General features: G+C 46.4%; 1 protein-coding gene across 2 annotated transcripts in view; it reads left to right on the top strand.

Annotated features, from left to right (window-relative positions):
• The first annotated feature begins 4,902 nt into the window (after positions 1 to 4,902).
• The window catches only part of NCALD (neurocalcin delta), a 58,524-nt gene continuing 48,781 nt past the window's right edge, over positions 4,903 to 14,645 (top strand). For both annotated transcript variants that reach the window (XR_001873418.1, XM_017806430.1), the window contains exon 1: positions 4,903 to 5,061. The gene's annotated coding sequence lies outside the window, so the exon portion shown is untranslated. The remainder of the gene's footprint in view (positions 5,062 to 14,645) is intronic.

Raw genomic sequence — 14,645 nt, 5'->3', positions numbered from 1 at the left:
CCCATGAGGCATCATGTTCTTGTAGCAGGAGGAGAGTGCCTTTGTGTCATGGTACCAGATGGATGGAACACATTTGTTTCTCATCAGGCTTCAGCTTTTAAATTATAGGATATTAAGGGTTGAAAGGGACCCTAAAGATCATCTAGTCTCAACCTGCCCTTGCCATGGGCAGGGACACCTCCCACTAGACCAGGTTGCTCAAAGCCCCATCCAACCTGACTTGAACACCACCAGGTTTGGGGCATCTACAACATCCCTGGAAAACCTGTTCAGTGTCTCACCACCCTCACAGTAAAAATTTCTTCCTAATATCCAGCCCAGTTTGTACCCATTACTCCTTATCCTATCACCACAGTTCCTGACAAAGAGTCCCTCTCCAGCTTCTTTGTAGGCCCCCTTTAGATACAGGAAGGTTGCTATGAGGTCTCCACATAACCTTCTCTTCTCCATGCTGAACAGCCCTAACTTTCTCAGCCTGTCTTCGTAGTGGAGATGCTTCAGTGCTCTTATCAAGTTCGTGGCCTTCCTTTGGACTTGCTCCAACAGTTCCATGTCCTCCCTATGTTGGGGATCCCAGAACTGCATGCAGTACTCCAGGTGGGAGTCTCACAAGAGCAGAGTAAAGGGAGAGAATCACCTCCCTCAACCTACTGTCCAAGCTCCTTTTGATGCAGCCCAGGACACAGCTGACACTTTCTGGGCTATGAGTGCACACTGCCAGCTCATGTTGAGTTTTTCATCAACCATCACTTCCAAGTCCTCCACATAAAATATCTTTTTTGTATATTTCCAGTCAGTGCCCATGTTTCATTGCTGTGAGCTCATTCAGTTGATTGAAATGACAGAGGAAACTGTTTTTATGTTGAGGGTTTTACCATAGAAAAGTTAAGCTCATTCAGGGAATATAGGTTTTTCTACCACTTCTAGCAGGATACTTTGGCTCTCTGATGGACAGATGCCATTGCTTTCATTTCTGCATCTGTCTGCATTGTATAACGTTTCCCTTGACCCTAGTCCTTCCAAGATTTGAATGTTACAGCAAGTGCTGGGAATAAGTAGGGATTTCAGTCAGAAATTCAGAAAATCTCCCTGTGGAGGAGCCATCCCCAGCCTCCATCATTGCAGAAGTGCAGGGAAACCTCTGCCAAACCCTGAGAACTGGGCTGTCCAAATTTACGCTGCCATTATCATATGTTCTTCAGAGCACTGGTCTTTTTTTTTTTCAGTTAGCATCTTTCAACTGGCTGAAAATTATAACCTTCTCAAGATATAATTAGTATGCCTTTATAAACACCATGGATGGTTTAAAAATTCCTTCAAGTTCTTGTCCAGTACCAGAAATATACTGTAAGGGTGAGTGCAAGGGTTACTTTTATGCCAGAGGATGAAGATGCTCTCCATACCACGTCTGCAGGTGTGGAGATCAGGCTTAAATGGGAGCAGAGCAGATGTAGGTCCCCAAGGAGTTGAGAGAATTGGAGTTGTTCAGCCTGGAGATGAGAAGGCTCTGGGAAGACCTTAGAGCAGCCTTCCAGTATCTGGGGGGGGCTACAAGAAGGATGGAGAGGGACTTTCGACAAGGGCATGTGGTGACAGGACAAGGGGTATGGCTTTAAACTGAAGGAGGACAGCTTTAGATTAGCTATTAGGAAGAAATTATTTATGGTGAGACACTGAAACAGGTTGCCCAGAGAAGCTGTTGAAGCACCATCCCTGGAACTGTTCAAGGCTAGGCTGGATGGAACTTTGAGCAACCTGGTCTAGTGGAAGGTGTCCCTGCTTATGGTAGGGGGGTCGGAAGTAGATGATCTTTAAGGTCTCTTCCAACCCGAACCATTCTATGGTTCTATGACCCTGCCTGGCCATCTCTGCCAGCCCTTTAGGGCATCAGCAAAATGGCTATTGAAATGCTTTGTGACCATTACAATGCATGTGTTGTAGTGTCCACTTTTATGAAAGGGCTTTTATAAGAATCAGAAACATTAAAATCTCCCCCACGTGCACATATTTTTGTCAGACCAACAGAAAGGAATGCACTAGTAGTGTAGAGGCATATATTTTTAAACTGCAAACCCAAACTTTATGCAGTATTGTACAAACATTGCCATTAAGTGAAAAAATACATCTGTATGTTATGATACAATTTTATTGGTGGGTGTTGACATGAAGTTTCAGCCTTCTATATTGGATTAATATGTGGGATTATGTGCAACACATGTAGTAATCAGTGGGGGTTTTAAAATTCATTGCATTATTCTTGTTCTGTTAAACAGCCACTGGTTTTGTAGTAATTGTGAATATTTTCTTTTAAAGGCATGAATTTTAGACAGCGGGGGCTGCCTTATTCTATTGTAATAACTTTTCAAGCCCTCATCACTGCTTTGCACTGAGACCCGGGGGCAGCTCAGGATCTCAGCGGGCTTTGCCCCCTCATACCAACTGCCCTGGAAAGCCCCAGTGCAGTGCCAGTGCAGAAGAGGTAATTTGTAAGTTGTGCTGGATAGAGATGCCTTTCCCACTAAAGGCTGCATAAATCAGCACTGGCTGTTGTTGATCACAGAGTCACAGAATGGGTAAGGTTGGAAGAGACCACTGAAGATCATCTAGTCAACCTCACTGCTCAAGCAGGGTACCCCAGAGCACATTACTTGGGATTATGTCCAGAAGGCTTTTGAGTACCTCCAGAGAAGGACACTCCATAACCTCTCTGGGCAGTCTGTCACAGTTCTGTCATCCTCACAGTAAAGAAGTTTTTCCTCATGTTCAGTTGGAATTTCCTTTCTGCCCATTGCCTCTCATCCCATTGTTCAGCACCAAGAAGAGCCTGGCTCCATCCTCCACTCTACCTTCAAATAGTTGTATAAACTGAGTGTCTGCCCACTCAGACTACCCTTCACCAGGCTAAACAGGCCCAGTTCTCTCAACCTGTCCTCATAACTGAGGTGCTCCAGTCCCCTCATCATCTTTGTATCCCTTCGCTGGACCTGCTCCAGGAGCTCCACATCTCTTTTGCTCTGTGTTGCCCAGAAATGGACACAACATTCCAGATGTGGTCTCATTAGGACTGAGTAGAGGAGCAGGATCACCCCAGGATACCCTTGGCCTTCTTGGCCACAAGGACACTGTGCTGGCTTATGAACAGCTTGTTGCCCACCAGGACCCCCAGGTCCTTCTTCGCAGAGCTGCTTTCCAGCAGGTCAGCTCAGCCTGTACTGGTGAAGGGGATTATTCCTCCCCAGGTACAGGACCCTGCACTTGCTTTTGTTGAATTTCATAAGATTCAGCTCTGCCCATCTCTCCAACATGTCAAGGTCCTTCTAAATGACACCATGGCACTCTGGGGTATCAGCCACTCAGTTTTGTATCATCAGCACACTTGCTGACAAGGCATCTGTCCCTTTATCCAAGTCATTGATGAAGAAGTTAGATAATACTGGACCCAGCATCAACCCATGAGGAACACCATGAGCTACAGGACTCCAACTAGACCCTGTGCCACTGATCACAACCCTCTGAGCTCCACTGTTCAGACAGTTCTGAATCCACCTCGGCATCCACTCATCCAGACATGATGCTAAATATCCCAAACACCTGCTGCTCTCACATTCAGGAGAGAGATGCAGAGGAAGGCAAGGGGGCTCAGTGGTCTTCCCACTGCCCACCAGTCCCATGTCCCCTCCATCCTCCTGCTGCCTTGGATGGGGGGAAGGCCTCCCCAGAACTCCTTTATGCCCCACCTCAGGTTATCTTTTAATTTCTAATATTTTCTCTTCCCCTCTTGCAAAGGGGCCAAAGCCAATTTTGGCTGAGGATGCCCCAGTTGTTGGCATTTGCAGATCCCATGCAGCTTTACAGCTGCTTCCACCCTCACCAGAGACATCTACTGAGGTTGGTTCCTGGTATTTCATATCCTGGGAACTAGTCAGTAACCATCACTGACTCAGATGAGCATAGGAATATTTTCTTGTTGCTGACAATTTGTCTTTCCTCCCTGCTTCTTGCAGATTAAAGTCTTTCCCTTCTCCAGCATATCCCATGTCCTGCCCGTGGTGCATGCACGTGTTGTGGGGCTCTGGTAAGGTGAAATGCAGAGATAAAAAAAAGGAAATTTTGAGGAAGGAGTGGATTTTAGCTAGAGTTACAAGGAAATCAGAGACACTGGCGTGATGTCTCTTCCTGTAGAATAAAGCTTCAGAGGTTGGTCAGAATTAGGTGAAAACAGACAGTGCTTTGTCCCTCTTACTGGAATATTTTGCTGGGAACAGCTGGAGAGACATCATGGGCAGGCTAGCAGAGGGACCAGATGCTGAGGCTCAGGGACATGAGGCCAAGCTGGCCAGGCAGCTCTGGGGCTCTGGCCCACAGCCCTGCATGGCTCCTGCTCCACATCACTTGAGCAAGGACCACTGCTGCCTCGCCCCAAATCTGGGCAGAGATGTTGGTGACCAAGAATGTGTCTCTGTGGCTATGAATAAAACTTCAGCTGTGTGTCATTTAGAAAGACCCTAATTTTAGCTAGCCCAGCACAGTGTTGAGCTGCATGTCACTGAGGTGCCATGCACATTTGAAGGGCGGCGCCTGTGCCCCTTTGCTTGGGCAAACCAGGTGTATAATGTTTTGTTTTCTGCTGGAGGTTCGAGACGCAGGAGGAAGAGCAAGAGAGAAGCGTTTTCTTACAGGGACAGGGTTAAGAGAGCGTCTGGGATGGGACCAGCCCCCGGCGCAGCCAGCTCCAGCAAGCCTGTGGTGTTTGGGTTGTCCGGGCGCCCGAGATGGCTCCAATGTGCGCGCAGTATGACAGATGACCTATTGAAATAATTTCGGAGCAGTGCTGAGGTTGCCAGGACAACCAGTGCTCCCTGGGCCTGCGCCTGGCCATGTGACGGCCGCCTTGACGTCAGCTGGAGGCTGAGCCTGTGGTCCCGGCCGCGCAGTCAAAGGCTTGTGAGAACCCGGTGGATGCTGGATTCATCCCCGCCGCCGCCACCGCTGCCGCCGCTGCTGATTCTCAGGGGCTGCCAGAGCATGGACTATTAAAAACTTGCATTTCTGCAGTGTGAGGTAACCATTTGCTTTACGTTCTCATCAGGTTTGGATTTTTTTTCCTTTAAAAAAAAAAAAAAAAGAATAGAAAGCAGCTTATCGTGACTGATATTTTTTTCCCTTGTTTGTTTTGGCTGGAAGTTTGCCTTGATGAACAAGCCCAGCACTATCAGATAAATGCAAAGCAGCTTCCAGTTACTAATTTTGTGTGCAGACTGCAAAATGGAGTTAAATTTAGATTAATGATCCATGAAAGGAGAATAAAATGATATTGTTCTCATTTGACACTTTAAGAATATAAATGAACACGAGTAATCCTAGGCTAATGCATTCGGGAGTTAAAAGAAATGATATCTAGGTATTACGTTGATTTGGGCATCCCTACAGCTTTTTTATACCTCTGTTGGAACTTGTAGTTTTTTAATGCTGCCCAATTCAGGCTGGTTTGTACCCAGTGTATTCAGTGAGGGAAAAGCCAGCAGTCAATGCAGCCAGGAACAGCGTAAAATCCAAGTCTCAAAGTTCCAGCATTTAAATCATCTTTGTTCACACGGAGTCCCTGCTCCCCGCGCGCTCCCCGGGCTTTCTGCCCCTCTCCTGGGGCACGCGGCACTCTTGACTGTACAGTGTTTACAGAGGAAAGGATCAGGAGCTTCCTGAAAAATTATCTGAAATATGCCAAGAGAGCAGCATTGCTGTTACACAGGCTTTTGCCCTTTTTCTCACGCGCACACACAAGGCTTGTTTTTTCCCTTTTTTTTTTTCTCTGTTGTGCATTGAGACCAGTTAGAATAGCTAAAAAAAAAAGAACCGCAGCATGAGCAGCATGATTTTTCAATCACTGTGGTGATTGAAAAATGAAATGCTATTTGTGTCTTTTTGTAAAAATGAGGGAGTTCAGGTCTGTTTCTGTACTGCACTTACTTCGAGGTGGCTCTTGTGGGGAAGGAGATCCCAGAGCTCCTGAAGTTTAGTGCCACGGGCTGAGTTTGGGGGGGAACATATAGATTCATTTTAAGAACAGATTACAGCTGAAGCATCGTGTGCGTTGTTTCCTGGAAAAGTATGTTAGATCGTTCTTATCTTCTCTAATTATATACTCTTGTTCCCTTCCTCCCAAAGTTCAAAGGGTTTATTGATAATGGTAATGATTCTCCAAAGCAGCTGCCTGTCTGAAACGATCATGGAACTACAAAACAATTTAAAACACAGAGCAGAAAAAGATAAAAAAAATTCTATTAAATTATACTAATGTTATCAAATGAAGCATAAATAATTTTTTCAGAAAGGCAGCCAAGACAGACATTAAACCTGGAGGCACTTTCTAAGGAAAGTTATGGCTTAATGCTCTGGATTTCCCTGCGTTTGACATTCTTAGCAGAGGAACGAGGATAAATGCATCTGAAACCTTTAAATCATTTCACTTGGCGTTATCAGTTCTTTCCAGTTCAACTCTTGTGCCTAAAACATCACTGTTTTGGGGGGCTGAGATATTAAACGTTTTCTTTATTAAATTATTCACCTGATGCCGCTGCACTGACTCCTCATGTGTGACTTTAACCAAGGTTTACAGGAGTCTCACAGCTTTGGTGTGGAGGTGCTATAGCACCCCAAGTACAGCCTTCTCTTAGGGAGTGTCCTTGCCCAGGTGACCCGCCTGAGCTGAGCTGGGCATGGCTTCTCCTCAGCTGGCACAGGGAGCTATGTTTCAGCTGACAGCAGTCCGACCCCTCCACCTGCATGTGAGTTCCCCCAGATTCTGGGCGGCAGGGTGGATGGGGAGGGGAGGGAGAGGCAGTCAATGCGACCCACCACCCTCTGAGATCTGCTTGTTCACGACCTTATACTGGTAGGACAAGTCTAGTGAGGGACTGGGGCGTGGAGTATGGGGACAGATTTGAGCTGAGCAGCACCTGCCATTCAAGAGAAGTCATTCACTCTCATGCCTGAAGGATTTGCCTCCATGTATAGCTGCAGTCTCCTGCCAGGCTTGACCTGAGTCGTCAGTGTGGCAATGATGCTGGGGGTGTGCTGGGGCTTATCCTCATTCATTTAGGCTTGAATACAGTGTCCTGTAGCATTTGATGCTTTGAAAACACCTGCAAGAGGAAAAATAATTGATGCAACTTTTGCTCAAGAGCTATTAATTAGAAATATTTTTTAAATAGGTTCCTCATCTCCAGATGGAATGGACATATCTTGCTTTAGTGATACTGAGCAAGTCTTCAAAAGATTCTAACTTGACCTGACAGATGAGGATGATAAACTGCTTCACGTTGTAGCAGAAGGGTCCCAGTCATGTTGTGGCAGAGGTCTGAGAGACAATGTTACAGGGGAAGCTGGTGAGTGCCAGTGAGGTTGCACAGGGATGCGTCCTGCAGTGCACTTGGAGTTGTTGCACCCCATGTACTCCCTGGGCTTTCTGCCCCTCTCCTGGGGCACGCGGCACTCTTGACTATATGGTGTTTGCAGAGAAAAGGATCAGGAGCTTCCTGAAAAATTATCTGAAATATGCCAAGGGAGCAGCATTGCTGTAACACAGACTTTTACCCTTTTATTCATGCGCACACAGAGCGACAGCTCTGTCCCCTCCTGACAAGTCTTTGGGTCCTTTGGCATCCCGTCAGTCCAGGAGATGGGGATGGATGAGCTGCAGGCAGGCAGGCAGGCAGCTCACAGACAGCGCCAGAGTCTGCAACTGGAGAAGGCACAGGTCTCTGCTCAGGAGAAGGGCAGGGAAGGGTCTGTGAGAGTCATCCTGGAGCTGCATGCCTCTGCTCAATGATTTCATGCTCTTGTTTCTGCTGGTCAGTGAAAACTTTTGTACTGAACCCTTTTGACAAGCACTGGGATTTTGCCTTGGCAGTGTATAAAGTTGCCAGGCAATGTAATGCTAAGCATCCTGCCATCTGTGCCTTGCCATGGTTTCACTCACCATGAGAAAAGAACAAACAGCCTGTAGGTTCCTTGCAACCACCGAGAGAGGGGAAAGTGGCTGCAGCCCATCCCTTACCTTCTGCCCAACACCACAACTGTGCCACTGCCAGATTGCTCAGACTTGAAATCCTCTGACATAAGGAGAAAAAACATGAGATACACACGGGCTTGGCGACACTCCACCTTCTTCCAGGGAGGCTAGATTGACCCTCATACTTCCCATCGTCCTTTATGTCATTTGCAAATGTCACCCTGTTTGCACGCGCACAAGAAGGGATGATCTCTTCCGACAGTCTCCCTGTCCATAGTGAAGGGTGAGCAGACCAGCAATTCCTGAGGAATTTGGGCACTTCACCTTAGGAGATACCATGGCAAAAACAGCAGGACTGAGATCCCCTCATGTCTCCTCTCACACAACTGGATACAGCAGGGAAATTAAAAACAAATGGGAGCTGTTCATGCCTCTCACCTCATAATAATAACACACTCAAGCCTTTAGTGTGCTCTGCCTTTATCTGGTTGATGGGCAGTGACAATCTAAATTTAGGCTAGAATCATAGTAAAACCTAAAAAAACCTTGCAATGCAGAACACTTTTCCTTGAATTTTTTCAAACAGAATGTGACTTCTGCTGTCTTTTTAAAGGTTCTAGCCTCTATCTAGGCAATATTTGTCGGGGGAATAAAATCCTCTGGATGGGGGGAATTGTCAGACAGTGGGAACTGATGTTTCTGTATGGAATTTTAGGATCTTAAATTACTTATTGGTTGGTTACAATTGCTTAAATTGGTTTCCACTCTGCTACAAATCATTATATTGTGATAATTTAATGCATCGACATTAGCAACAACTAGTTTAAATGACAGCCGAGCAGCAGTAGAGATTTGGCATTTTAACCAACGGTTGCTTTTCCAATTAAACACAGATGCCATGCGTAGGGTAATCTGAATGCAAAATAAAAGTTGACCCGGCTGTTGGTTCCAAGCTAAAGGAACAAAAACCCTAACTCTGGAATGTTTTTGGTAGTCATATTTTAGAAATAATCTTCCATGGTGAGCCAAAATCTAAGCAGACAGTTATAGTCAGATAACAGTTTAAAAAATAGACTATGTTTTGGCTGTACTTTTGCTGCTGTTAAATTTATCTTCTTAAATAGCAGGGAGTATGAGTTGAGGTTTGAGAAACAGTAATTTTGTAATTATTTTATATGGATCGAATTATTCTGTCATCAAATTTGCATTTCAGACAGCATTACAGTATGAAAATATAATTAGAAACTGTAATTCAGGAATTGCTGAATGTGATATTTCCCAGAGGGAGCACTGTCAAGAAGCTGCCCTCACTACAACTTTAGCAAATATTGAAATCCTATAGGTGGAAAATGTGAAGGCTAAATTGTAAAGTTCCTGTCCCTTCTGTGGTCCCCACATGCTGTCAACTTTCTGCCGAACTTCATTTTTTCATAGGATTCATTTCCACAGAAACATCTAATCATTAAGAGCTGAAGGGCTCAGATCCTGTTCTGCTGAATTTCAGTCTGACTGTGCTGATAGCTGCTGAATTGCTTTCAGCCACAAAATGACACTGAGATAGTGTAAGGATCTGATTTACATGCAGAAAAGCCAAGAAGCTTGTCGTTTGGTCTGAAATGCTGGTTTTAATTTGCCCAGCACCCAGAATTCCCAAGCAATGCCTCTTTTCACAGAAGAGAGCTGAGGATGCGTCTCAGTTTAACTCTGTTTCTCTCCTTTTGTAATTCAAGGTTTTTCAGCATACATGTTCACAGCATTGTGCAAAGTTTTGGCTGTATAAATCTCACTCGTGTCAATCTTTACAATTTTTACTATTCTTGTTGCAATCTTTGGCTTACCATAGACATAGTAGCTGGAGACAAACATGTCATGTCTTTTTTAGTTGGGTTTGTGTTGATAAATCCCATCCACTTCTGTCTGAGACAGACACTTCTTAGGAGAGCATCATCCACGGCCAATTTTTCCCACCACCTTGTTCAGGCATTGGGCAGGTCCCTATGTGGAACTACGCCTGTGATACCCAAAGCAAAGCCAACATTGTGAGGAAGCAGAAGCTGAGTGTGGGGCATACTTGATGCTTTGATGCCCCCATATATCTGTCACAGTCCTGCTGAGAGACAGTCTCAGTGCTACACCAGAGGAAATGTCAGGACAGGAAAAGGAGAAGTGTGGACCTGTGAACCCAGGACTGCATGGATAAATGGGCTGGCTGGTGACATGGTTCCTAGTGACTCAGGGACACTGTCACCCACAGTGTGCTCTGAGGATCAAGTCCATTTTCTGTGCCTGCCCAGAGCCATCTTCCTACACCCACCTGCACTCAGCCCCGTCATTTTTCCAGGGTGCTGGGGAGGACGTCTGTCCCAGCGCTCACATTTTGCATGATGCGTGTCCCGCAAACCGTGTCTGGTATTTGCCATGTGAACACAGGGCAGGAGCTTCAGGGCATCAGTGGAGATGACCATTTCTGTTAGGGAGGATGCAGTAAGCTAGGTTGGCTCTTTAGGGACAAGTAGCACCTGGGGTGCAAGTGCTGGTTTGCAGGTGGGGCATGAGCAGTTCCTGAGCATCACATCCACAGTTTTGCACGTTTACTTAGAAACTGCAGAGGAGCAGGAGGAAGTATTTCAACTGGCTTTGTCTGCACATGGGAGCTGAAAGGCTTTGAGACAGGTTTGTACCTGCCACATTTGTCACAAAGCCTCTTAGCTGTGTGCTGAATTTCATTGTCAAGAGAATGTGGCTTAAGGAGTGGGCCAGAGCCAGGCTGTCCAGGCATAGGGGAATAGTGGACCAGGAGGGATGGGACAAAGTGAGAAGGAGAGCTCTTGGCAGGACTAACTGAGTGGCTGCTGGCAGGATGCAGCCAGGGTAGGCTACTGTCATTGTTTCTGCACTGCTGTGTCTGCCCATGCAGGAAGCTGCCCATGCAGCACTGCTCCATGTCCCTGGGCATCTGCAGAACAGGCCAGACAAGACTTGTGTGAAGCAGAGCTGCCTGAAGGAGTTGGGAGAGTGAAATATGCTTCCTGCGTTAGCAGCGGTGCCCTGTTGTTTAGCTGCTGTGTGATGTAACAGTGGCTTACAGGGCTGCTCTCTCTGCTGGGCGCTGGTTCAAAGTAGGGCTGGAGGAATGCTGTACGGTCAACTCTTGTGCAGTAGCTGCTACTGGAGGACAGAGGCTTTGTCTTTAGTAGTTTCATGCTTGTTCTTGTGTTATAGAAGAGATCAGGTTTTGGAGACACCCAAGAATACGCGTACGAAGGTTTTATTAGACAAGCAGACCGGGTGGTTTATAGGCTATCACTTGAGAGAAGACAACTTACAGCTGAAGAAGATCAAAGTTAGTTTCTTTCCTTACCAAATTCCCTTGCTCCTAGAGCAGGCAGATTATGCTTCACATGACCTTTCTGTGTCTCCTCCAGGACTGCAAACACACAATGGATCCAGCTCATTTGAAGTGTCTAACTTCAGCTGAATAACACTCAAAGAGACTTCATCGAGCAATTCAGCCTCAAGAACCTTTAACTCTAAAAAAATATTCTGCTCATGTTGTCTGCGTGTTCCTAATTGCAAATCCAAGATACCAGGGTGAAGCGAGCACAAAGCCGTTGATTATTTCCACAACTGCTGTGTGCTTCCTATCACAACAGTATTCTTTTGTGCAGAATGGCAGCATGATTGCAGACTCCTCTTTAGCCTTACCATCTTAGTGAGCCCAGGTCCAATTAGAGCAATTATATCTCAGCAGAAGCACTATCTGTTGTCCTCTGGACCTGTCTGTCAAGTGTCCTATTCATCGCTGTTTATGGTGTGTGAGGCTTTTCACATAAAGTCGTTGTGACCTGGCTGAAACCGTCCCATCAGAAGGGTAGCCTGCATTTGTGAAGACTTATTTCACAGGCGGATGTGAACAAGAAGAGTACAAAATTACAGCTGGCCAAGGATAAATCTTCAAGTCTAGCCACGTTTTCCTCTTGCTTGAGCATTATTGCTGATTTGACACAGCACACAGCTTTCACTTTCAATTATTTCACTTCACCCTTCATTTTCAATTACTTTACTGCTAAAAATTGAGAACATTATCAGAATTTGCAGCTCCTCCTTGCTATGTTGGAGGGTTTCCTTAATCAAAATCCCCAATGTGAGTTGCAAGACATGTAATGTTTGATGGCATATGCTATTAAACCACTTACAGCTCTGAGGTCTGTGTGGAACTCTGTGGTCTTTGAGTTATTGAAGAGCTACTGGGTAGTGGGGACTTCTGTTTTGCTTTACTTCTGCTATCAGAGCCTGATGAAGGAGCTGAGTGATTCCTGCCAAGGAAGTCCCCCTTGTCACCGCTAAGGTAAAAGCTGAGAAGCAGAGCTTGGTGAAAGGCAGAAGTGCTGGGACTTGGGAAGGTCAGGGGCAATGCAAAGAGGAACTCTTCTCTTTCTGAACAAAAAAACAGATTTTTGTTTTCTCATACTTCTCTTGGGAAGGAAAATCCAGGGAGCAGTGTTTAGCATCTTCTTTCTGAAACAAAATGAACTCTTTTCTGACAATTAAGAAATGAGATTGCCTGTGAAAGAGCAGCCCCTGTCCCTGCTGCTGACTCGATGGCATCCCTGGGAGTTCTGGTCAACATGCACAGCAGTGCTCAAGCAGAAAAGGATCACTTTAAGAACTGAAAACATGAGCTCAGACCTCGGTCATTCTTCCTCCAGCCTCATCAGGGCAGTGGCTCCACCACATTTGTTTCTCATTTTACCTCTGTTCTGCTAGATTTTAGCCCACAAGGGAAAGTGTCTGGTTGGTTTTGTCAGGAGGAACTGCAGAACCACCTGCATTGGTGGTCCAGATGTCACCTGTGCCTCCCTTTGGCACAGGATGCTGCAGGCAGGAGAGTCATGCCAGCTCTGACCAGGGCTGCAAAGAGACCTTACAGATCTGGTCACACTGGTGGCAAGAATAAATGAGAGCTGATGAAACAGCAATATAACATGCTCCACACCAGCTCTGTGGGAATCTTGGTGAATTTATTAAAGATAAATTTATACCATTTACCTGGATCTGCAGCCTTGGCAGATTCAGTTTCTTTTCTTGCAGCGATTGCCTTTCCTCTGAGAACCAGGGGCAGTGAGCTACAGTGCTCACCATGGACACATAATGCATGTGATGGTTCAGTTGGGAAAATACAATTCTTTCAGAGGTGACAAAAGGTGACAGAAACAGGGTGACTGCTTGCCTCACTTTTTCTCTTTTTGTTAGACACTGGGACCCTTGCAGAAACCCCCACCTCTATTCAAACAAAGCGTCTGATTGGAAATTGGAGTGTATTTCACTATTAGTTCACCATGTGCCAGTTATTAGCAGGCTGTGGTGTTGTTCCTGTACTGACAGCCTGTAGTAGAACAGACCTTTCCTGCGTGCTGCTCCCCCCATGCTTGCGAATGGCACTCCAAGCAGGGTGGTGGAGAGGCAGCTGGGAGATAAGGGGTTAAAACAAGCCACAGTTCCAATTTGAGACATTTTCAAAAATAGCAGCTTTTCTTTTGTTTGCTGAATTCCCCATGCTTTTACAGTGCTGTTCCCATTATTCATCTCTTTCCCAAAATAACATTTTTAAGCAGAGGAATGGCTTGAGTGGGGAGAGGAGGAGATCTGCAGCCTGAGCGGGACAGCTGCATGCCCCTGTGTCTGCAATGAGGGATATTTCAATCTTTCAGGCAATTTTGCTTCCTCAGTGGCAAGCCCAGTAATTCCTTCCTGACAGATCTCAGTGGTGGTTCTTGGGGGCAAGCTTGAGGCTCGCACAGCTTGAAACTGCCCTTGCAGAGAAACATTTATTCTTCTTCTTTCAAATGGGAAGCCTGAACACATCCGAATGGATTCAAGCTACAGGGGGATATGCTTATGGCCAGCAAGGTGGGAAGGTGTCTTTCAGGAAGCATGCTTTCAGTCCAGCATTTTTGTAGCTCAACTTGACCAGAAGCCCTTGAAGCACCTTGTGTGTCCCATTCTTGAATGCTGGCCTGGGGAAGCAGCTGCTCTGGAGGGGCTCCCTGACAGCACGCACCAGGGCTGCCCAGGGACACCCCTCACTCATCCCTCACAGTCAGGCGTGCAGCCAAACACAAATACCATGAGCTCCAGAAACGGGTGCCAGCAACCTTCCCCTGGGGTTATAGGGAGAGATGGTAGAAAAGAAGCCCTGAGATGAATTAAAAATTAAATGCTCATGACAGCAGCTTGCTGTCACCACATCCCAGCAGTTCATCTTCACCGTGGCTGGCCAGACGCCCAAGCGATGAGCAGGAGCAGAGGAGTGTCCCATTCTCACTGCCCTCACTGGAGATCATCCAGCTCTCCTGAGGCCTTTGTGGGTGGATGAGGATGAGCTGCCCCTGGCACTGGCTGTATGTACACAGGATCCACCAGAGCCAGCAGCACGTGCCTCTTTGTGGAAATCCCCAGAGCCATAGTGAAAGGCCAGCAGGAGGTAGCCAGACCCAGATGAGTCACATGCCTATTGGAGAGATGCTGCTGTCCAAGTATGGGGTGGTGGAGAGCTGAACCACAGCCCCTTCTCTGGTCTAAGATCAGGAATAACCCCAGCAACAGGCTTGCTTAGTGCAGGTGGAAGCTGAGC

Source organism: Lepidothrix coronata, unplaced genomic scaffold, assembly GCF_001604755.1.
Source record: "Lepidothrix coronata isolate B3197 unplaced genomic scaffold, Lepidothrix_coronata-1.0 Scaffold15, whole genome shotgun sequence".
Lineage (NCBI taxonomy): Eukaryota > Metazoa > Chordata > Aves > Passeriformes > Pipridae > Lepidothrix > Lepidothrix coronata.
This window is presented reverse-complemented; position numbering and strand designations above follow the sequence as displayed.